Raw genomic sequence first — 23,770 nt, forward strand, 5'->3', positions numbered from 1 at the left:
CAAAGGAAAGTTCTTTCTAAAATACATCAATGTCTGAGAAAAAAATTCAATACATTTTTTTCTTTTGCTAATTATTAACAAAGCCAGTTAATGGATACAACTGGAAGTACATTTTATGTCTGCTTACAGTTTGTACCATCATTCAATCAGACAGTTATCTTGCATAGGAAATATCGGATTCTGCACCATCATCGAACATCAAACTGTCAAAGTTTTCAGTGAAACATCATCATATACATACAACTGATTTATCTTCAAACATTACTTGGGAAAGAGCTAGTCAACATATTTATCTGATGGACTTCTCTGTTACCACAGTCTCTGCAGTGTTGATTTTCTGATCCAATGGAGTTGCAACAGTTACATTGTTAGAATCACTTTACACCTCATAAAATTGTATTCAACTGTGATGATGGCAGCGCTGATTGTCCTGGATACGTGGTACATCATTAACAAGACACTTGCATCTGGTTCTAGTTTTGTTTTGATGAAAATTATGATCTCACTGTCACTATTTGTTGGCAGGATTTTCCCTGTTCCAACCAATTAATGATGGCTGATGCAGTATAAACTTCCACAGTCAATTTATGTAATGGCCTTTTGACCCGGGGAGAGACATTGACTGACACCTGAAAACGGGTGCAGGGATTGCAATATGTGATTAATACATGCCATTTATAGCATTGCCATTAGCATGGTAAATTCCTTCTGCCTTTACATGAAGGCTGTGTGTTGCCAGTGCTACCCACACTGTTCATTGAATGCATATAGCAGCAGGAGGCCCAATATCGTGAATGACTTGCAAGACCAAAAGGTAACTTACACCTCTCAAAGGGAGGTTGCATTATGGCTGCAAGATGGGTGGGAGTCATTTGAAAACCGAATCTGTGCTGTGATACTTTGAGCAACAGTTGAACATGAGCATGAGCATGAGTTGAGCATGAGCACCAAAGTTTTGAGTGAATGCATTAGAAGCGTAGGTAGAACAGGTGAATAGAAGGTGGGATGGCTAGATCATACTAGTACAGGATCCATATTCTTGAAGCAACACTGCTCGCACTGACTCCCAATACTACTTCTTCCTATTTCCCTCTGGAGCATTTGTCTGGAGGATCTTCTCGGCGGCATGGTGGCACAGCGGTTAACACTGCTGTCTCACAGCGCCAGGGACCCGGGTTCAATTCCAGACTTGGGTGACTGTGAAATTTGCAGTTTCTCCTCATGTTTACCATGGGTCTCCTCTGAGTGCTCCGGTTCCCACCTACAGTCCAAAGATGTACAGGTTAGGTGGATTGGCCATGCTAAATTACCCTTAGTGTCCAAAAGATTAGGTGGGGTTACGGGCATAGAGTGGAGGCGTGGGCTTTAGTAAGGGTGCTCTTTCCAGTGCTGGTGTAGTTTCGATGAGTCGAATGGCCTCCTTCTGTAAATTCAAAAGTCTAAAATCCTGTACTCGGTGGAATTAAAGATCAATCAGAGGCTAGCAGCTCTGGATCCTGGGCAACCCCACTGAGAGGTGGATGTGTTTGAGGAAAGTGCAGGAACAAGAGGGCCTCTCAATCTGGAGGCATCCTTGGAGACATTCATAAAATTAGAAACTTATGAGGATCGAAGTTGGTCAGACCTTCTCAATGGAGACTCAACCTCTCTGGAGGATGAGTTTGGGCTGTAGGTGCAATCATTCCAACCTGCAGTCCTGTCATTAAGCCATGGAGTTCCAGTTCCATAGTCACTCCAAGCCTGCTAAAGGAGGTGGTTCCCTTGAAATGACGGCTTGCGCAGGAGCCAGGCGGTCACCCCACCAGCGTCAAAAATGTCAGTGAGGCCATAAAATTCCCCATAATTGGGGCCTTTACCATCTCAGTTGACTGCTACCTCTGTGATGTTGGCAGCTGATCTAATTCCCAGTACATCCCTGGGAAACGTCCTCAGTGGTGGCAAGGCATAGGGGAGCCACCCATTTGCAGCTCCCTGTGACTTTCCACTCACTCACTATTCCTGTTTCCACAGATCCAGGAAAATCCAGCCTTCTTTATTTGGACGGGGACAGAAGATCCTCCAGACAAATGCGCCAGAGGCACATAGGAAGAAATAGCAATGGAGGTCAATGCTAGCAGTTTTGCTTCAACAATATGGAAGCTGTGCAAGGAGAAGTTTGCTGACTTCACACGAATTGTCAAGATCATCTCCAAATGACATATTTTACCAGGACCCTCATTCACTGCTCAATTTGCTGCACTCATCACCTATTTACCAACAATCTACTAATTCATACTCGGTCCTTTAATTCTTATGCTTTATCTCACCCTCAAACACTTATCACTGTTGCAAGCCTTGTTCTAATAAATCACTGCTTGTACACTAACCCAAACATATTTCACAGCACTCACTAACTCACTTACCAGAAAATAAATTGAGGGTGTTAATTGCATATTTTAACACCCATGGAGACAGTGCTGGCTATCTTGGAAAGAGCATTTATACATTCATTGCCATTGATGGGGATGAAGCAATTGATGATAAGCGATTCTCTGTCTGTACTGCATCCTCTTTCCCGTTCCCAAAAACTCCCTCATCCCATGATTTTTACTTCCTTAGGAGCTGCAGATCGTCTAAGTAAACATTCTTTGCTCCTCACTGTCACCCAATCCTTGTTCATTTTTCATTTCAGATACTCAAGAACTGGAACCTTCTCAGTCCATGGAGGAAGAGGAAGAAGACAGTGAAGATGAAGAGATGCCATAACTCAATTGTACACTCATAGCCACTAATTCTGATATTGACACTGCTTGTACTTTAGAGGTTAGTTTAGAGGTAGGATTTGCACGGGTTCATGACTCCTTGAAGTAGAATTGGTAAAGGGGAGTTTCGGAGGTATCCTTGTTGACCAATTGCGACAACCAATTGAAATCAATTAGTCGACAAAAAACACGTGTTGAGGGAAAGCCCAGTGATGGAAAGCTTTAGGAACCATGGGCAAGATTTATGAGCCCAGGTGAATCACATTGGGCAGGCTTTAAAAATAGTGGGCAGAACCCAATTCCACGATTCTCACTCCCATTCCCATCACTGACAATTTTGATCAGTGTGGGATAAGAAATAGGTCACAACCCCCTTACCAGCTGTATTGACATTTCTGGTTCCATTGCGAAGTAGGTATTTAGATACCCCACAATTTTCATTGAGTAAGGCTGTAATTTGAAGAAGGCGATGCAGTTCACGCCAGCTCAAAGGTGTTGTGATTCATGGGGGAACACTGACTTGCAGTTAGGAAACATATGATAGGTAATTTCAAAAGGTGTTGCCAACTTAACTTGTCACGATACAATGGTGTACAATAAATGTGCATGGTTTAATACAGTGCTTGTTAAAAGAGCTTTTTTTGAAACTTTCAGTGACCATTAAATTGAACACCATTGTGAAAATTGAAAAGTCTTCAGATGCATTAGAGGACATTATTCACTGGATAAAGTATTATTCTGCATTATAACACATTGAAGTTCAGATTTGACTGTGTCAATTGTCATGTTTGCATCCACATGTTCCTTGGCTCAGCCATCAGTTTGGCTGTTTCAGGGCTTTTACAAATGGCTAAACCCTTTTAATTTCAGTTCAGCCACCTGTATGTCAATTTCAAAACTTTGACAGATGATTGAGCTTCTGGCTGACTTCAAAGGCTGATGCATTCAGCTCTGGAGGCTTTGTTTGCTCAGTTATTCAATGGAATCCCATTATGAATCTTTGGCTGAGTTTCAATCCCAATAATGAATTCAGCTCAGCGAGGATTGTTTATACAGTTGTGCAATTGAATCTTATTATGAGTACTTGGCTGAGTTCCAAACCTACTAATGAATTCAACTTACTAGGGGTTATTGGTTCAGCTGCCAAGAGAACTGTTAGCTTGGTGAGATTGACAGATAATAAACAATTAAGTGGATTATGGTGTTAATTGGATTTTGAAGTACTGTTTATTTATTTTGACAAATCTAAGAGTGGTTAAGAGGATGATTTTAAAATGGATTTTGAAGTATTATTTGCTTATTTTGACAGATGTATGAGCTTCTCAAGAACTTCCCATTCTTATTAAAGGGCTCGTTAGTTCTGCTCTTCCCAAACATTTTATCCTTACCTTTGGACATGTTTCAAATAACACCACTATAATTTTAGGGAGCCATGACCCTCCAAAGTAATTGTTACTTTTGGAAATAATAATAATAGTAACTTCAATTACAAAATTAAATCAAGCCAGTCAAAACAGAAACTCCTCATGGTGACAATTGGTCATCAAAGGCATCTAAGACAATGCACGTTGTATTCCAGAGTTACCCCAGGTGCAGACTGGAGGTCAAAGTGTGTGCAAATTGTTTGTGTTCTCTGCCAGAAAGACAGCTGCTGAAGAATAGAACTGGAGCCAGTCTTTACGTACTTTATTATCCATTACAAACATGCACTTGCTAACCTAACAACCCCAGCTTTAGCCTGATCCTATTTATAAGAGCAGAAATAAGTACCCAGTGCATGCTCACCAGCTACAACATAATTAAGAGGCATATTCTCTTGTCACTCCTGAAATAAAAATTAGTATTTATCTGTACAGTAAAAACTTCAGCATGCCAGATCAAAGTATCCAGGTTTTCTGATGAGGAGGATTCAAAGGGGCTAAACAGATATGGACAGGTAGAGCAATTGGGTGGCAATATAATTTTGGGAAATGTGAGGTTATCCACTCTGGGAGTAAAAATAGACAAGTAGAATTGATTATTTTAACATTGATGTTCAGAGACACTAGCGTATACTTGTACAAAAAAACACAAAGTTAGCATGAAGGTACAGCAAGCAGTTAAGAAGATAAATGGCATGTTCACCTTTATTACAAGTGGACCAGAGAACAATAATTAGGAGATCTGGTTGCAATTTTGTTGCTTTGGTGAGGTCGCATCTGGAGTATTGTGTGTGGTTTTGATCTTAATGCCTTAGAAAGGATATATGTGCCTTGGTGGCGGTGTAGTAAATGCTCACTAGATTGGTTCCTGGAATGAGATGATATTCTGTGTTGAGATGTTTGGCCCTATACTCTGGAATTTTGAAGAATGAGATAATTTCATTGAAATCTGCAAGATGTTGAACGAACATGGGCAGCATGGTAGCACAGTATCCTGGGCCCCAGGTTTGATTCCCAGCTTGGGTCACTGTTGTACGGAGTCTGCACATTCTCCCCGTGTCTGCGTGGGTTTCCTCCGGGTGCTCCGGTTTCCTCCCACAGTCCAAAGATGTGCAGGTTAGGTGGATTGGCCATGATAAATTGCCCTTAGTGTTCAAAAGATTAGGTGGGGTTACTGGGTAACGGAGATAGGTTGGAGGTGTAGGCTTGGGTAGGGTGCTCTTTCCAAGGACCGGTGCAGACTTGATGGGCCGAATGGCCTCCTTCTGCACTGTATATTCTATGATTCTAACTTAACAGAGTAGACACTAAGAAGTTGTTTCCCCGAGAAAGTGAATCTAGAACATGGGGGCACAGTCTCATGATATTGGGACTATCACGTATGACTGAGATAAGGACTGAGATCTTCACTGAGAGGGTTGTGAATATATTGAATTTTCTACCTTAGAGGAGTGTGGATGCTCTGTTGATGTGCATATTCAAAAGACAGATTTTTGGTCTCTTTGCAAATCAATATGATATTATTACGGGCCAGGGTTTAGAGAACACTAAAGTATATCATGGAGTACACCTGACCCACAACTTTAATAGATTTTGGTTATGGGGAGCACAAGGGCCCACTTTACAGGTCTGATGCAACAGAGATCTAAAGTATGTTTAAACAAAATAATGTTTATTCTACAAATCCAGTTAATATTTTATAAACACACCATAAACAGTTTATCAACTACCAACCCTGACCACCCCCCAAAAGATACAGTGCTCTCTAGATAACCCTTAATAACTTCCCAAACAACATCCACAAGTTAAAATATTTTTAAACAAAGACAGCAGGTTTAAATTCTCTGCAGAAACAGGTATTACTTTGACATCATAAATAAGAAGACATTCTTTAGCTTGTATAGAGGGAGATCATCACACAGCTGTTTGCTTTGAATGCAGCTCTCCAACTCTGAAAATAAAACCAAAAACACACTGCAGCTCCCAGCTCAAAATGAAAATGAAAGACAGACAGCCCAGCTCCACCCACACACTGCAGCTATTTGATAAATACCCATTTCTTAAAGGTACATCCACCTGACAATATGGAGAGTGACCTTGAAAGTGGGCTTGAAGTTAATCGCCCATGATTGTGTGGAATGGCAGAGCACTTTCAAGGGGCCATATGATCTACACCTGCACTTATTTCTTATGTCCTTATGCATCAAGAAGATGCCTGACAGTTAAACTTTAAATAGCAATGAAACAATACGGGGTCTGCTTTTCGATGAACAAAAATTGCTTTCAGCAAATCAGATCTCACCAGGAAATATCTGGAGGCATCTTCCAGGCCATAGGCATGTTTTTTTTAGTTTCCATTTTCTACCTTCTGCAACTGTTGTCTCTTTAGGCAGTATAAGAACATTTCTCCCTGTGAAAAGTATCACACTGCAGAACTGTTGATTGATCTACACTCATGAATATCTGGCCAAAAGAGCAAAAACAAATTAAGATTATTTTTCCATGTGTGGAAAAATCCACTTTAACATCTATATCAGCCAGTGGCTCTTCAAATCTCTTTGTTACTAACCACACTTTAGCCTATTAGTCCCTCTGCAAGGACATATTCTGTACAAGTTCATTGATGCAACAAAGCTGTTGTCCCTTCTATGCTATTTCAGAAAAACTCCAAGCTCCCTCCAACCATATAGCTCCGTTTTATTTGCCTTTCCTAGTATTTTATTCTCAAGTTTATTGGCAGCCATCAAAACTTCACGATCATGAGAACTTCTACTTCTAGTTCTGTTACATGACTGTTCTGTGGCCTTTATTTAATTGTCTAATTTATCAAACTTGGCCTCAATTTCAACTTCTGTCTGTCAGGCCCACCACTGAGATCTCCCTTTTGCACCACTGGAAGGTCATTCGCTGGTTTGTAATGGTTTTCTGCTGCACCGCACTTTCTTACATTCCATTTGTTCATCCCATCTCCAAGGCCACTGGCCATCATCCTGATTAACCTGGATTAACCTAGTCAGAGCTGCTCTCCCAGCACACCCTTCAATTTTTGATTTCTTCTATTCGCTACACTCCTCTTTAATGGATGTCATCCTGGTGCCTACTCTGGCCCAATCGTCTGTGGATGTGATAGCTCTGCCTGTGTTTTATGATAACTCATATTTTCCATATTTAGCCCTTGATCTGATGTATTTTGTTCTTCAGACTCTTCATCGTAAAACAGATGAATATTTGATATACAAGGAGCCAGATTTTTATGCTCCCCTGCAGTCAGGAAAGGGGTCGTAAATTGTCATCTTGTTTTTGCACAGAACATTTAAGTGCTCCATATAAAGGAGGAAACTATAGACCGATTAGCTTGACCTCTGTGGTGGGGAAGTTGCTGGAATCAATCATTAAGGAGGAAATAACGGAACATTTGGAAAGACAAAGCTCAATCCACCATTGTCAGCATGGTTTTATGAGGAGTAAATCATGCGTGCCAAATTTGCTTGAGTTCTTTGAGGACGTAACCAGCAAGGTGGATAATGGGAAATCTGTGGATGTGGTATATCTAGACTTCCAGAACGCGTTTGATAAGGTGCCGTATAAAAGACTGAACCAGAAAGTGAGATCGTAGGGGATTGGGTTAAAGTACTATATTGGATTGAGGATTGGCTGACTGACAAAAAGCAGAGCATTCAGATAAATAGATCCTTCTTTGGCTGATGAACTGTAATTAGCAGGGGGACACAGGGAACAGTCCTCAGATCGCAATAGTTTACACTTTATATAAGTAGGGACAGAGGTTAATATAGCAAAATTTGTGGATGATACTAAAACAGGTGGGAAAGCATGTTGTGAAGAGGAGATCAAGATTTTACAGACGGATATAGATAGCTGGGAGATTGGGCCAAAATTTGGCAGATGGAGTTTAATGTAGATAGGTGTGCGGTTATCCATTTTGACTGAAATAATAGTAGGGCAAATTATTATCTAAATGGAAAGTAGATTCAAGATTCTCTTGAAAATGAAATGAAATGAAAATTGCTTATTGTCACAAGTAGGCTTCAAATGAAGTTACTGTGAAAAGCCCCTAGTCGCCACATTCCGGCACCTGTTCGGGAAGGTTGGTACAGGAATTGAACCGTGCTGCTGGCATGCCTTGGTCGGCTTTCAAAGCCAGCGATTTAGCCCTGTGCTAAACCAGCCCCTCTTTGCAGAGGGATCTGGGTGCCTTTGTTCATGAATCACAGAAAGTCTGTATGCAGGTACAGCATGTAATTAAAAAGACAATGGAATCTTACTATTTATTGCAAAAGGACTGGAGTATAAAAGTATAGAAGTATTATTACAGTTGTATGGTGTGTTGGTGAGACCACATCTGGACTTTGTGTCCAGTATTGGTCTCCTTATTTGAGGAAGGATGCAGTGGCAATGGAGGCAGTTCAGAGGAGGTTCACCCGATTGATTCCGGGGATGAAGGGGTTGACGTATAAGGAAAGATTAAACAGTTTGGACTTAGATTTGCTGGAATTTAGAAGAATGAGAGGAGATCTGATCGAGGTGTTTAAAATACTAAATGGGATTGATAAAGTAAACATAGACCAAATGTACCAAATCCCTTGTGGGGAAATCTAGAATGAGTGGGCATGGACATAGGTTGAGAGGCGGTCGATTTAGAACTGAAATGAGGAGAAACTACTTCTCACAGTGGGTGGTGAATTTGTGGAACTCACTGCCCCATAGTACAGTGGAATCCGAGTTATTAAATGTTTTCTAGAAAGAGATCAATATAGTTTTGATTAAAAGATGGGTTTAAGGGATATACGCAACAGGTGAGGAGGTCGATTTGAGACCAGGAAGAGATCAGTCATGACCTGATTGAATTGCGGAGCAGGCTCAAAGGCTGAATTGCCTAAGGATGGGCAGGAAATGGGGCCTGGGGTTAAGCAAGGGAGGTTGCAAGCATGTGCACCAGGGCCAACGAACATGGGATGCTCTGACTGCCTCCAGATTCACCGACTGGGGGGATTGTCAGGGGCATGGACACCACATGCTACCGCCCCTCCCCCTTCCCCCCCGCCACCCCACTATGGGGTGCAAATCCTGTGTTGGTAGTAACAGTGGCTCTGGTTCAAGGGATGGAGGATGATGACAACCCACTCTGCGATGAACCCTGGTGCTCTGCATCATTCGACTGTGTCTGACTCCTGCCCAGGGTGGCACTTTCCTCCGTGCACCTGGGTGATCCCTGCATGCGAGCTGGCCATTCTATCACATGGTCCCATCGAATCTCTGGGGTGGCGGAGGTGGGGACGGTGGAGGGGTGGGGCGGGGTACGGGGACATGGGTGGTGGATAGGATAGGGGTTGCACCGGAGTGGTGAGCGCTGGCTGAACTGTGGTCCCTTAGCCAGGCCCACCCACAGATTCTGCCAATTCCACCCCCCACGACCTGCAGCCAGCCCAGTCCCTCACATCTGACCCTTCAACTAAGAGGAACAGCTGCTCCCTATCCACCCTGTCCATGCCCCTCATAATCTTGTTCACCTCAATCAGGTCACCCCTCAGTCTTCTCTGTTCCAGACAAAACAATCCAAGCCTATCCAACCTCTCATTGTAATTTCAATGTTCCATCCCAGGCAACATTCTGGTGAATCTTCTCTGCACCCCCTCCAGTGCAATCACATCTTTCCTATCATGTGGTGACTATAATTGCACACAGTACTTCAGCTGTGGTCTCACCAAGGTTCTATACAGCTCCAACATGACCTCCCTGCTTTTGTAATCCATGCCCCGATTGATAAAAGATAGTGTCCCACATGCATTTTCACCACCCTATTAACCTGCCCTTCTGCCTTCAAATGCCTCTGGACAAACATGCCATAACTTCGCAGTGTCAGACCTTTCATAGTGTACTTTCTTGTCAAATTACTCCTTCCAAAGTGTATCGCCTCACACTTTTCAGGGTTAAATTGTATCTGCCACGTATCCGTCCATTTGACCAGCCCGTCGATATCTTCGTGCAATCCAAGACACTCAACCTCACTGTTAACCACCCGACAAATCTTTATGTCATCTGAAAACTTAATGATTCTACCCATGTTATTTATAAAAATGACAAACATTAAATGGCCCAGCACAGATCCCTGTGGTATGCCACTGGTCACTGGCTTCCAGACACTAAAGCAGCCATCTATCATCATCCTCTGTTTCCTACCACAAAGCCAATTATGAATCCACCTTATCAAATCACCCTGTATCCCATATGCATTTGCCTTCTTAATAAATCTCGCATGTGGGACCTTGTCAAAGGCTTTTCTGAAATCCATGTAAACCACATGAACTGCACACCCTCATTTACACACTTGGTTACATGCTCAAAAAATTCAATTGAATTTGTTCGGCATGACCTCCCTCTGACAAAGCCATGCTGACTATTCCTGATCAAATCTTGCCTCTCCAAGCAGATAGATTCTTTCCTTCAGAATCTTCTCCAGTAGTTTCGCAACCGCTGACGCGAGACTCACTGGTCTGTAGTGTGTTGTTCTCTGCCTTGCTCTATCCGGGTGGCTTCAATGTGCAGTGTTGATCAGAGAACGAGTCTTGTCAGCCAACAAAACTATTTTATGGAATACTACTAACTGGATTTGACACTTATCCCTAAGAAACAAACAGTTGATTCATCACACATAAACTATACTCACTATACTCATCTACATCTAACTCACTAACATAATAACCTCCTCTCTTGCTCTCTCACTATCTTCAGTCCTTCTAGCCAGCTCCTGCTCCGCCCACCTACTCCTTCTGTCCCACAAGACTCTGCATCATCCCTTATATACTTCTGAGACTAGCTCCCTCTAGTGGCTCTCTGTTCATTTATTAACCCTTACTTTACTGGCATGTATAATAATACCACATGTAATTCCCTGGCTTGTCGCTCCAACCTTTCTGAAATAATGGGACATATTAGCTGTTCTCCAGTCCTCTGGCACCTCTCCTGTGGCCAGAGAGGAATTCAAAATTTTGGTCAGAGTTTCTGCAATCTCCTCCCTCGCCTCCTACAGCATCGTGGTACACAATTCATCCAGATCTGGAGATTTGTCCAATTATAAGCCTACCAATACCCCCAGTACTTTGTTGTTCCCTATGATAATTTGTTCAAGAACCTCACAATCTCCATCACTACCTCCTCATTCTCTTGGCTGAAGACATGTGAAATATTTGTTCAGCATCCAACTAATGTCCTATCGTTCCATCTGGCCAGATCCTGCCTTATTTTGTTAAAATCTACTCTCTCCCAATCCAAAACCTTTTTTTTTTGCAACTTGTCTATTTCTTTGTCCATAACAAATTTAAATTGAACCATGTTGTGGCCGCTATCACTAAAATACTCCCCCACCATCACCTCAACCACCTGTTCGGCTTCATACCCCAGGATTAGGTCCAGCACGCCATCATCCATAGTTGGATCCTCCATACATTGAGCTAAAATGTTCTCCTGTATACATTTTAAGAACTCTATTCCATCTAAGCCCCTAAAATGATGGCTATCCCAATTAATTTTGGGAAAGTTGAAATCACCTAATATAATTACCCTCTTATTATTTTTACACCCCTCCATGAATTGCGCACATATTTGCTCCTCAATTTCCTGCTGACTATCTGGGTGTCTATAATAAACATCTATCACATAGCTGTCCTTTTTTTATTCCTAAGCTCTATGCACAAAGCTTCATTTGATGCTCACTCCAAGATATCATCTCTGCTGACTGAAGTAACTGTCTCCTTAACTAATAATGCAATGCCTCCTCCTCTTTTATCCCCTCCACTGTCTTCCCTGAAGATTCTATATCTCGGGATGTTGAGCTGCCAATCCTGCCCCTCACTCAACTCTGTGTGTCTACTTGTGACACTAATAACAATTATTATTATTCTTATTAGTAATCAAGAGATTACAACACGAGAGGTGCTGCTCGTTATTCTATTGCCTAACTCCCTGAATTCTTGATCCAAGACCTCATCCCTCCTTCTACCTATGTCATTGGTACCAACATGTACCATGACCTCTGCCGTATCACCCTCCCACTTCAGGATGCCCTGCAGCCGTTCAGTAACAGCCCAGACCCTGGCACCAGGGAGGTAACACACCATCCTGGAGTCTTTTTTATGACCACAGAAGTGCCTATCTGTGTCCCTGACTACAGAGTCCCCGATAACTATTGCTCTTCTGCGCTTTAGCCCTCCCTGCTGAACCTCAGAGCCAGCCGCAGTGCCACCGCTCTGGCCAATTATATTGTTTTTTTACCAATAGCCATCTCCCCAACAGTATCCAAAATGGTATACTTGTTAGACGGGATTCCTGCACTGACCGCCTGCCCACTAGCGGTCACCATTTGTCTGCCTGCACCTTGGATGTGACCACGTCACTTTAACTCCTGCTATGACACTTTCCGCCATCTGCATGTTCTTAAGTGCATCAACTGCTGCTCTAACTGACCCACATGGTCTGTGAGGAGCTGCTCCCAATCCTTGAGGTAAGTTATTTAAACTTACTATTCTAAAGCTTCTCCTCCCCAAGTTCATGTAAGCCCTGCTGCCTGGCTCAATCCCCTTCCAAGTTGTTGTGACTGCACTGATTTCTACCAAAGTGCTGTGCAGTACTCTCTGGTGCATGTTATTCCTCCTGTTGAGTGCAATGGTCCTTCTCCTTAATCCCCTTCCAAGTTGTGGTGACTGCACTAATATCCCCCAGAATGTTTTTCAGTACCACTCTCTGGTGAATCTTGTAGTCCCTGGCTCTGCGACTGCATCCCCATGATCGATTGGACTGCCAATTCCAGAAGCCCATCTGTTGGCAGCTAGTCCCTGGGGCCGGCCCGCCAACCGTCTGGGCCCTCGGGGGTTCCTACCATCAACTGGTGTAATGGAGCATTTGCGTTGTGAGCACCAGATAGTGTCCCAGGAGTCTCTTCACTAAATTATCCAACAGAGGTGAGTTTCTCTGGGTGTTGGAGGCAGCTGTGACGGGAATCGGTGTCATCATCGGACTCAAGCTTCGGGGTATCGTAAGTCTCGGGTATATGGGTCCCCTCTGTGTCTCAGCACCCCAGCCTCTAGCCCTGGCTGTGGGTTGTGGTAGTCACCACTGTTGTATTATATTGTATATATTGGTATTATGGTAAGGCTCCTGTACTACAGATACGGGGGTAGATCCCTGCCTGCTGGCTCCGCCCAGTAGGCGGAGTATAAATGTGTGTGTTCTCCGAACAGCAGCCATTTCATCAGCTGCTGTAGGAGGCCACACATCTCTGTGTAATAAAGCTTCGATTACATTCTACTCTCGTCTCATCGTAATTGATAGTGCATCAATTTATTACACAGAGACTTTTCAGAGATGGACATCTGCATCAAGCCGGATTGCCTGCATCCTCAAGCACCCATTACTGTTTGCGGCCTCGTGACCCTTAAGGTCGACCCGCCTTCCCTTTTTGCAAACCTTACCCCGGATTGCAAGCCTGTCGCCACCAGGAGCAGACGGTACAGTGCCCAGGACAGGACCTTCATCAGGTCTGAGGTCCAGCGGCTGCTGCGGGAAGGTATCATCGAAGCCAGCAACAGCCCCTGGAGAGCCCAAGTGGTAGTAGTGAAAACCAGGGAGAAAAACAGGATGGTCGTTGACTACAGTCAGACCATCAATCGGTACACGCAGCTCGTCGCGTACCCCCTCCCACGCATATCTGATATGGTCAATCAGATTGCACAATACCGGGTCTTCTCAACAGTGGACCTGAAATCTGCCTACCACCAGCTCCCCATCCATAATGCGGACCGCCCATACACTGCGTTTGAAGCAGATGGCCGCCTTTATCATTTCCTTAGGGTTCCCTTCTGCGTCACCAACGGCGTCTCGGTCTTCCAACGGGAGATGGACCAAATGGTTGACCGGTATGGGCTGCGGGCCACTTTCCCGTACCTGGACAACGTCACCATCTGCGGCCACGACCAGCAGGACCACGACGCTAACCTTTCCAAATTTCTCCACACTGCCGCACTCCTCAACCTAACTTACAACAAGGAGAAGTGTGTGTTCAGCATGAACCGATTAGTCATCCTCGGCTATGTGGTTCAGAATGGAGTTCTAGGGCCCGACCCCGACCACATGCGCCCCCTCATGGAACTCCCCCTCCCCCACTGCCCCAAGGCCCTCAAACAATGCCTGGGGTTCTTTTCGTTTCACGCCCAGTGGGTCCCAAACTATGCGGACAAGGCCCGCCCACTGATTCAATCCACCGCTTTCCCAGTGACAGCCCAGGCTCACCAGGCCTTAAACTGTATCGAGGCCGACATCGCCAAGGCCGCGATGCACGTGGTCGACGAGATGCTCCCCTTCCAAGTCGCGAGCGATGCATCAGACGTCGCTCTGGCCGCCACCCTCAACCAGGCAGGCAGGCCCGTGGCATTCTTTTCCTGCAGCCTCCATGCCTCCGAAATTCGGCACTCCTCCGTCGAAAAGGAGGCCCAAGTGACTGTTGAAGCTGTGTGGCATTGGAGGCATTACCTGGCCGGCAGGAGATTCATTCTCCTCACTGACCAATGGTCGGTTGCTTTCATGTTTAACGACACACAGCGGGGTAAGATCAAAAATGATAAAATCATGAGGTGGAGGATCGAGCTCTCCACCTACAATTATGAGATTTTGTATCGCCTCGGTAAACTCAACGAGCCCCCCGATGCCCTGTCCCAAAGTACATGTGCCAGCGCACAAGTAGACCGACTCCGGACCCTGCACAACGATCTCTGTCACCGAGGAGTAACCCGCTTTTACCACTTCATTAAGGCCCGCAATCTGCCCTACTCCATCGAGGAGGTCAGGGCTATCAGCAGAGACTGCCAGGTCTGCGCGGAGTGTAACTGCACTTCTACCGGCCAGACCATGTGCGACTGGTGAAGGCCTCCTGCCCTTTTGAACGCCTCAGCGTGGACTTCACCGACCGCAACATGTACGTTCCCTCCACCGACCGCAACATGTACGTTCTTAATGTGGTCGACGAGTATTCCCAGTTCCCCTTCGCCGTCCCATGCCCGATATGACGTCTGTCACCGTCCTCAAAGCCCTCAACACCATCTTCGCTCTGTTCGGTTTCCCCGCCTATGTCCACAGCGACAGGAGATCCTCACTTATGAGCCATGTGCTGCGCCAGTTCCTGCTCAACTGGGTAATTGCCTCGAGCAGGACGACCAGCTACAACCCCAGTGGAAAGGGGCAGGTGGAGCGGGAAAATGGGACGGTCTGGAAGGCCGCCAGCTGGCCCTACGGTCCAGAAATCTCCTGGTCTCCCGCTGGCAGGAGGTCCTCCCCGACGCCCTTCACTCCATTCGGTCACTCCTGTGCACCGTGACTAACGAAACCCCCCATGAATGTTACTTTGCCTTCCCCAAGGAAGTCCACCTCCGGGGTTTCGCTCCCAATGTGGCTGGCAGCTCCAGGACCCGTTCTCCTCCACAAGCACATGCGGCTCCACAAGGCGGACCCGTTGGTTGAGAGGGTACAGCTACTCCACGCACACCCGCAGTATGCCTCCGTAGCGTACCCTGATGGCCGCCTAGACACAGTCTCCCTCAGGGATCTGGCACCAGCTGGTCCCCACACCCCCCTTCTCTGCCCCGGCGCCGCCCTCCCTTCCCCCGGTGCACCCCACCGCAGCCGCCACTCCAGGACAGTCCGTTCTCCCCTTCCTCCCACCCGGGGATGAAGAGGATTTCGACACGCTCCCGGAGTCACCAAAGACGAAGCCGACGCTTGAGTCGCCACCAGCACTGCGGCGCTCTCAATGACAGATCAAGGAACTCGATCGCCTAAATTTGTAACCGTCTCTGTAATTTTCAAACCAATCTGTATGTATATAGTTTCCCACCAGCCCCGCTGGACTCATTTTTAACAGGGGGTTGAATGTGGTAGTCACCACTGTTGTATTATATTGTATATATGGGTATTATGGTAAGGCCCTCTACTACAGGCACGGGGGTAGACCCCTGCCTGCTGGCTCCGCCCAGTAGGCGGAGTATAAATGTGTGTGTTCTCCAAACAGCAGCCATTTCGTCAGCTGCTGTAGGAGGCTACACATCTCTGTGTAATAAAGCCTCGATTACATTCTATTCTTGTCTCGTCGTAATTGATAGTGCATCATGGATGTTGCTGGGGGCGGAGGGGCAACAGAACAGCCCGCCCCATCACTAGCATGCCTACAAGACACAAGACAGGATGCGTGATTAGACCCCTGCCGGAGGATAGTGGGGATATGGGGGTGTGGGGGTGGTATGAGGGTTGTGTCGGGGTGAGGATGGTGTCAATGGGGGGTTGACACCCTGGCGACTGCCCTTTCCTCGGGCTCACCGATCATGTCCAGGGACCATGGCACTGCCGCCGTGAGGGGCCACCGGTCTGGCGGCCGCTGCAGTCTTCTTGCACTCCCTGTGGTTATTAGTGGCCTTCCTGGGGGTGGGGGGGGGGGGGGGGGGAACAGAAAACGCACATCGGCCAGGAGGATCTCAAGCTCGGCGTCGGTGAATCTTGGGGCTGCTCTCCTTGCTGCCATCTTGTTGGCTGAGTTAGTGTGTGTGGGACGTGAAGTTTGTAAATGCGGCTGCAGCTTGTCAGCCTCCTGAGTGTCAGTCACGAATCCGGCGAATCTCGCACCGTTTCTCATTGGGATCGATTGTGTTCGATGTGGCGCTGGTGCTGATCCGTTAATGGTTGCTGAATCGGTTCACGTGTGGCTCCAGTTTTGCTGTCGTGGAAGTCCATGAATCCTGCCCCGGCAATAACTCTTAGCCTCAGGAATGGAGAATTCCACTGCATAAGTTTCAAGGCAAGAGGATATTAGGGCCTGGATTCTCCATTGATGGGATTAAGTGCTCCTACCAACAGAATTGCTTCTGGTCTCCACTGGCAGTAGGACTGGTGCTCAGGTGTGAGTCTCTCTTCTTTATAATGCTAATTTATGCATGGAGAAGCCCTCACCAGATTACGTCGGCAGCCCACTCAAAATCTTCCATTCAATTCATTTAGCCAGTAAATGCCAGTTTTATTACTCCAGAGACAGGTGCTTGGTGGATTGTTGATCTATCTTTCCCTTCATGCTTCATTGCATCTCAAGTACACTGCTTTGATGCTAGCCACAATGGTTATAAACACTCTTGTGATGTTTGACATTTCCTCACCACACCAAAAACAGCTAAGTTCTTTCTCCTGCGAAAAAGGGGAAGTGAAAGCTCATAACTGTCAATCACTGGCTATTGAAATGGTTTGCTGTGTGAAATTGAATAGATAATTTGCATTTCAAAGGCTGTCAAGGGATCTTTGAAGTCCACTTGGCTTTCGAAGAAGCCTCTGACACTTGTAACAACCGTTGTTTTAAACACCTTTGTCTGAGGCAGCAGATATTAGGAAAGGGTAAGTGAAAACACAATGATTTTTTACTCTACTGCCTATATTGTTCTTCAGTTTTCAGGCAGGACTGTCTGATGGGAGTATTTGAGGGGGTGTTTGATGGAGGTTCTGATGGGGAGGGGTCTCTGTTTGGGGCCTCTGATGTGGATCTCTGATCGGGGTCTCTAATGGGCAGTCTGTGGGAGGGGTGGGCTGGAGGTTGGGTCCCCCTCATGTGTGGGAACTGCAGAGGAGTGACCTATTATTCCTCTGCTTTGGGGAGGATACCCCTACTTGTCAGAAGGGGGTGGCAGGATTTACATTGTGGGGGAGGGGAGCCTTCTGATGGAATTTGGTGGGCACTTCAGTTATGCACTGACCACCTTGATTCACCGTGGAGTCCATCGCATCAGGGCACTGCTTGGACAAATTTCCCCCAAAGCCCATCCGATGGATTTCCCACTTTGAGGGTCAGTGCAGAGTGTGGAAGGTGGAAGGTGGAAGGTGGGGGTGGGGGGGGGGGGGGGGGGGGGGGGTAGTAGCTTGAGCCGCCGGTGGGGGATCGGAGCCTCACTACAGGTTTGACCCCCAGTATCAAATATTGTTTTCCCTCAACACTCCATTTTCCGTCCAATTGGAAATCCCGATACTGGCATTAGAGAATCCACCTGGTATAACCCGCACGAGACCTACGAGGTCGGACCAATTAGTCTCGCTGTGATACTCGTCCAGCACGAGCTTACCCACTGAGAAAGGGGACCCCATCAGTGGAGCATTAGACAGTATGTATAAAAGCTCGGTCTGAGTGGGAACCGAGCAGAGAATACCTGTGTACATCGTGTAAATAATTGTGAATATAAATAAATTACCAGCTTCTCTACGTATCTTGTGTGGACACTTCTGTGGTCACAATACCACCCCTAGACTTCTTGACACACAATAATACCATGTGCATACTGGAAACTTCCAGTTTTCAATGTACTTAAATTTACAACATAAAAAACACATTTGTTTCAGAACCTGAGAAGATTCTTCTATTTTTCAAAGCATGGTGGTCCTCAAAAGCTACGTCAATTAGATCCAGGGGGAAAAAAACTAGAAGATCCCAGGTCCACACACTTCATTAGCCAGAGTAAAATGAGTATCTTTAAAACATATTAACCTGCAGTGAAGGCTACTGAGAAGCTGAGAACCATGCCAACCAATAAGATTTTGGAAAAGGTTTCATTGAATGATATGATGGTTCACTACACAATCGGAGGTGAGGAACAGTTCAAACATGATTGAATTGATGGCAGAACAGGATCAAGGAGCTGGATGACCTCCTCCTGTTCCTATGTTGCCAAAGTCCCAAACATGCTTCAAGAAATCAGAGGGAGCAATGAAGTCAGCACGCAGCTTTTGGAAACAGCCCAGGAATGTATTTCTATCTCCTCTAACTTGGTGTCACTGCTTTTTCAAGCAGCGCTCTGGGAAAACTATCAGGAAGCCGCCTCTGATTCTCAGCGAGGTGGACGCAGGCCAGCAGAACAAGAAAATATGCAGAATCCACTCTCGTCCAAAGCAGGATTTTGTGCAAACAAATTCTTAGATTGGATTTATGGCATACCACCTATTCCCTATGCCTGCTGAGAGGAGGTCAAATACTTTAACGTAATGGAATGTTGATTCACACTACAATTAAATCCCCAACTTGAAAGGTAAAGCAATCCTACTCCTTTTTTAAAAATAAAACAAATGCTCAGTACTTTCCCTGCTCTTAAAAAGACATTTCACATCACGTTTATCAATGTTATTTTGCATTTAAAATTACAAACAGGCCTATAAAAGTGGTGGGGGTGGAGGGGGAAGGGGTGATCAGTAAAGCGTAACTGAAAGTGGATACATTCCAAATTTGTCTTTGGTCTTGTGATGCTGAATGTTTATATTCACTTCTCACAGAGGCTTTGAAGTTTTATGCCAATAACTGTTCAGAAATGAAAAATGTCACCTTTGAGAAATATCTGCTAATTCATCTATTTCCTGAGATTTACATCAGGGAGCTTCAATATTTTAAGCAGAAACATAGTTTAGTTAGAACCACCAGGCAATAATGAACAACACAGTATGAGAATGTCAGAGGTTTCGACTATGCAAGCACTTGTTTAAACACAGGATGAAGCAGGATAAAAAACTGAGCAATGACTAGTTAGCACAGTAAAACGTAGGATGAACCTTGCATTCTGGGCACAACTGACAACTGGGTGCAAATGAGGCCCTAAAAGTTGCACTAGTTTTGATAGATTCTCTTTGCTCAGGATTTGGCTGACTCACGTGCAAATCACCGAGCACAAAATCAGCCATGAACCAATACCATGATGGTACATAGTGGCATAGATTTTCCAGTGATATTGACACAAACTTGTCAGCATTTGCTGTCACTACTCTTCTCAAACGGCATGCAACTTCTGCCCACGTACAGAAAAACGTGGAAATCCTAAATTACTATCAGTGCGTCTACGCTTCTCCAGAGGTCCCTGCCAAATACAATAGAATAAGTTGAAATCACCAAACTGATAAAACGTTCAATTTTTCCTTGAATAGACCCTATTTTAAAACACATTATTGTGTGTATGTTCTAAGTTCAGAATTATTGTTGGAAAGCCTCGCTTCCAATGGAAAACTACTTTTATATGTGGGAATGTCATGTTTTTCCAACATGAGGACAAAATTCACACCTTTTAAAAATAATATTTTTTAAAGCTAATTTAGGATATTTTAGTGACTCATTTAACCTCAAGTGTATGTCCTAACCATTTTCTCTCAGACACATTTAATTTAAAATGAAAGATAATGAGTGCATTTTACTTCATGATTTGCTTTCTATGAAAATACTTCAATGTGATTGGCAGCTTGCAAAATCCCTGCTGCTGGATGCCTAGAGATCCCGTGACTTTGTGATTGATTAAAATCGATGCAGCATAGGGAAAGTCTGTGACACAGAACATTAGGGCCGGGATTCTTCGGCCACCAGAGAATCGGCACCAATTGCACCCGCGCAGTCGCCGCGGCAGCGGTCGGGGGCCGCTGAAATAGGCCCCCATGGCAATTCTCTGCGGGCGATGGACCAAACTCCTGTTGAGTCCCGCCGGCGTGGTTCAAACCTAGGAGCCCAGACCTACGGCTGATGTGGACGTTCTGGTGGGGTGGCGGGGGATCTCACTCCGGGGGGGGGGGGCTCCATGGGGTCCAGGCCCGCGACCGGGGGCTTCAGGTTGGCGGGCGGCCGCAATCTGGAGGGGCCTACCTCCTTCCACGCGGGCCCACTGTTCGGTCGCCAACATGTTGCTCCGCGGCGGTGCAGAGACGGCAACCACTGAACTGTTACTTCGTTACTAACAACAAAATCCAGGCCAATTTCTTTTTAGAAATTTGGTTTTAAAAAATGTTTCTGGATTGTTTGCGAGTGTGATAATCTGGTGAATTCTGGTTCATGTCGGTTAAAAAAGTAATCACCAAAAAAAAATCATTTTAATCAGTGTCAATTCACCATCTGTGAGTAACCTGTTTTTAATTAATTGAAAATGAATTTTACAAAAGTAGAAAACCATTTGCTCGTTAAATTAGACTACAGTAATCGGTTTGTTGGTAAGTTGCCTCTGGTTGTCCTTGCTCCCCTAGCGGTTAATACACCCATGCCCACCAAAAATGCTTCATTTTCAGAACATCCGCAAAGATCTGCAAACTCACGAAGTGTTGGTTAATCCACCATGAGATTGTTACTGGTTTTGTGTGTCGTGCCTACTTCTACCACATTATTTTAAAAATTTGCACGGTATTGCATGCAAACTCAACTTCCAAGGAACATAATTCACGCTTAAAATTCTATAATCGTGTTTGTTGGGTTTTCCAAAATTTCATGAATTGCACTGAAAGAAACATAATGAAATGGAATGGAAATTCCATGGGCCGAATTCGCCGATACCTGCACCAGCTGAGTAAGGGAAGGAGTAAGGAACACTGAAGGACAGAGTGATGGAGGATGCAGGAGTGTAGGGGGAGGATGGAGTGAGGAAGGATGCAGGAGTAGAGGCTGCAGGAGTAATGTCCTGTGGCATTGTTTCAGGATCTGCTGCTGTCTATGTCACCGAAACCGATAGTAATCTCAGCCACAGGTTGGACGGACACAGGTGCTGCATGGACGTGGGTGAGAGAGTGGAAACACTGGACACTGGCTGGCAGCATTAGAAGAGGTTGGGACAGTCAGATGAGTGTGATGGATGGAGTATCAGCATGTGTGACGGAATCCTTGCACAAGGCTGTGAAAAGCCCTGCCACAAGCACTTCTCTTTCCAGAATCACTTGTGTTGCGGCTGCATGCAGCCAAACTGTAAGTGTGGGGAGGGGTGGAGTGGTTGGGGTGGGGAGGCCTTGGAAAGGTGATATGAGACAGAAAGACAGCACGAGACATTGTTTAGTGCAAGTGTGAATATCATCACAGTTAATTCACAAACAGTGTTCACCTGTGCAACCCCTTGTGTTCAGAAGTTTTTGACGTTTCGTGGTCTATTGTTTCTTTGAGGTGCTGCCAGGACATCTGCAGCAAGGGTTGAGGTTCCTGTGTCCAGATAGAAATACAAATTGGCTATCCTCTAAACACCCAATTTAATTCTACCTTGAAATTAAACATACGGCTCAAAGTATAACCATTCATAGAACCTGACATTCCTCACACCACTCCGTGGGACTTAAAGATTAAAAGTCTAGCCATGTTCAGCACTACTGTTTTTACCATTGTCTATCGATATGAACATCTTGCACCTTCTCCCCAGTAAGTCAACCTGGGCCCACTGTCCCCATGGCAACAAGACCTGTTGTCAGGCAGAATTCAAAGTAGGTCACGTGACACCCCTTTGTTCCTCCATCATACCTTAAGCTGAATGGACTGTTCAAAGCATAGCAACCTTATAAACATTCTATTATATCTGGTCACTATTGTTTATGGAAGATTGCTATGTACTACAATACAACAGGAACTACATTTCAAGTATTTCATTGTCTATAAACTGACAGGAATGGTCTTGTTTCTTGAGTCATCTGGGTTACAGAATCCCTACAGTGCAGAAGGAGGCCATTCAGCCCATTGAGTCTGCGCCAACCCTCCAAAAGAGCACCCTACCTAGGTCCACTCCCACACTCTATCCCTGTAACTCTGGGCCTTGGGCACGCCCAATCCACCTAACCTGCACATCTTTGGGCTGAGGGAGAAAACCCGAGCACCCGGAAGAAACCCATGCAGAAATGGGGAGAACATGCAATCTCCACACAGACACCCAAGGTCGAAATCAAGCCCGGGCACTGTGAGACAAGACTGCCAACAACTGTGCCACCATATAGCTAACCCAGAGTACCAGAAACAAATTGAATGCTATAACAAATGTTAGTCGGAAATTCTCTGGTCCCGTGGCAGCTCACCCCCGCCTGCTGCGTGGGATGGCTTCAATGGTAAATTCCATTGACAGCAGCGGGCACAGAGAGTCTTGTTGCCAGCGAACAGCGCGCCCCCTCCTGCTGCTGAGAAACACATGGCCGGGAGGCCGGAGAACTCTGCCCTTAATCTCTTGCGGCAAATGATTTGAATTTTGAAATTTGACTTTTGAAACATCAGCTGGATAAATATTTAATAAAAATGATGAGAAACCCTTGCAAATATGTAAATATGCTGGGGTTGAGAGGGTGCAGGCGAAAATAACATTTATCAGGTCATATCAAATCCTTTATCTAAATGGTGGAATTGATTCAAAGTACAAAGGAGAAGCAAAATGTTTGAAATGATTTAAATAAATAAAGAGTGGGTAGGTTCGGAAAATGTGCAATGGGAAGTTAGGATACTAAAATTCTAATTGAGGATTGAAAGAGAAAATGAGCTAGAATTGGGGAAATAGAGAGTACATTTATTTGATTTGATTTAAGCTGGAAATGTATCTCATTGGAATGACCTAAGCTGCTGGGAGGCTGAACATTATCACAGAGATTGGTGATATTCCCGGCCAAGTTACAATGTCGGAGTTATATAATTTTTAAAGTATATATTCTGATAGTTTCCATTTCATAAAATGCTGACAGTCACATTTTAATGGTGCAGTAAGGACTTTACAGCAGAAGTTCAGCATATTTAAAAGGAAACTCCAGGCCTTAAAATCCGATGGGGGTGAT

The 23,770-nt window shown here is 45.2% G+C and overlaps 1 long non-coding RNA gene across 1 annotated transcript in view; it reads right to left on the reverse strand.

Annotated features, from left to right (window-relative positions):
- The window catches only part of LOC119966833, a 38,461-nt gene extending 16,054 nt beyond the window's left edge, over positions 1-22,407 (reverse strand). The window contains exons 1-2 of the long non-coding RNA XR_005460849.1: positions 22,347-22,407; positions 6,465-6,625 (exon numbers count right to left, since the gene is read on the reverse strand). This is a non-coding gene — a long non-coding RNA (uncharacterized LOC119966833). The remainder of the gene's footprint in view (positions 1-6,464; positions 6,626-22,346) is intronic.
- Positions 22,408-23,770: the final 1,363 nt, after the last annotated feature.

Source organism: Scyliorhinus canicula, chromosome 6 (genome assembly GCF_902713615.1).
Source record: "Scyliorhinus canicula chromosome 6, sScyCan1.1, whole genome shotgun sequence".
Classification (NCBI taxonomy): domain Eukaryota; kingdom Metazoa; phylum Chordata; class Chondrichthyes; order Carcharhiniformes; family Scyliorhinidae; genus Scyliorhinus; species Scyliorhinus canicula.